A 1,498-nucleotide genomic window follows, 5' to 3' on the forward strand; every position below is an offset into this window, starting at 1 on the left:
ATGTCTGTTATATTAAGCTGGTGAATGCTTCTTGCCACAGTTCTTAAGCCTCATATTCATTTTTATGTACAACAATCTTTAACACGAGAGGAACAATACATATATATGTAAGAAATAGTATATACTATAAAATATTGCTTTAATAAAATATTTTTATTATCTTTAAGTAATTGTACAAAGGAGTTGCCATTCAACAAAGGAGTGTATGACTACAATGAATTTCAATTGCTTTTCAGTAACACTACATGTTGAAGGAATTCTTCTGATAAAAACTTCCTTGTACATAATATTGGAGAGTAATTAATGGCACCACAAAACATTTATTTCTCAGTGAATTTTCTATCCAATATTAACCTCTGTATAGCTCTCTTCATGGTCTCATTCCTCAAACTGTAGATAACAGGGTTGAGTGTTGGGGGAATTACTGTGTAAAAGATAGATAGCAAAAGATCTAAGGCAGTTGAAGAGTCTGAAGTTGGTTTGAGGTATGCACAGATGCCTGTGGAGAGAAAAAATGAAACAACAAAAAGGTGTGGCAGGCAGGTGGAGAAGACCTTAGATCGGCCTTCTGCAGAGGGGATTCTTAGAACTGTGGAGAATATGTGGATGTAGGAGAAGGCAATGGAGATGAAACAGGCTAAGGCTGCCACAGCTATGAACACAATCACTCCAATGACTGCAAGGTAATCATTGGAGCAGGAGAGCTTGATCAACTGGGGGATATCACAGAAGAACTGGTGAATTACTTTGGCTCTACAGAATGTGATAGAAAATGTGGCAACTGTGTACAAAGTTCCGGTGATGCCTCCACTTACCCATACAGCTATCACAGCTCTCCTACACTTTCTGGGATCCATGATGAGCTCATAGTGCAGTGGGAAGCAGATGGCTATATAGCGGTCATAAGACATCACTGTGAGATTGGACAACTCAGCCCAGGCCAAAGATGTGAAGAAGAAAACCTGGAGCACGCACTGAGCATAGGAAATGTAGCTATTTCCTGTCAGAGAATTGTTAATGGACTGGGGCACTGTGACAGAAACAAAAGAGATGTCCAGAAGAGAAAGTTGCTTCAGGAAGAAATACATTGGAGATTGGAGATGCTCGTCCAGTGTTGTGATGGTGATAATGGTGAAGTTACCTACTAACGCCATTAGGTATATCACCATGAACAGGAAAGCATGTAAGATCTGCAGTTCACGATGATCAGAAAACCCCATGAGGAGGAATCCAATCACTGTGGTTCCATTTGTCTTCATCATTTTGAAAATATAAATTGTAACAGCAGCTGGAATCTTAAAAGATAAGGGAAATGCAGTAGAATTATAATAAAATAAATTACATGTTTTCATCATTGTTTATTCCAATGGTTAATGTTGTAAGCAATTGTTATTTACTAGCTCGTTATTTATTTGATGTGGATAATCCAATGGTGACAAATGCATATTTTTAGTATATATGAAGTATTCAATTTTCAGTATAAACAAAGAGTAACTTT

At 37.4% G+C, this 1,498-nt stretch overlaps 1 pseudogene; it reads right to left on the reverse strand.

Annotated features, from left to right (window-relative positions):
* Positions 1-221: 221 nt before the first annotated feature.
* Positions 222-1,262, reverse strand: LOC125353576 (annotated as a pseudogene).
* Positions 1,263-1,498: the final 236 nt, after the last annotated feature.

The sequence above is a fragment of the Perognathus longimembris genome, chromosome 6 (genome assembly GCF_023159225.1).
Source record: "Perognathus longimembris pacificus isolate PPM17 chromosome 6, ASM2315922v1, whole genome shotgun sequence".
In the NCBI taxonomy this organism is placed as follows: domain Eukaryota; kingdom Metazoa; phylum Chordata; class Mammalia; order Rodentia; family Heteromyidae; genus Perognathus; species Perognathus longimembris.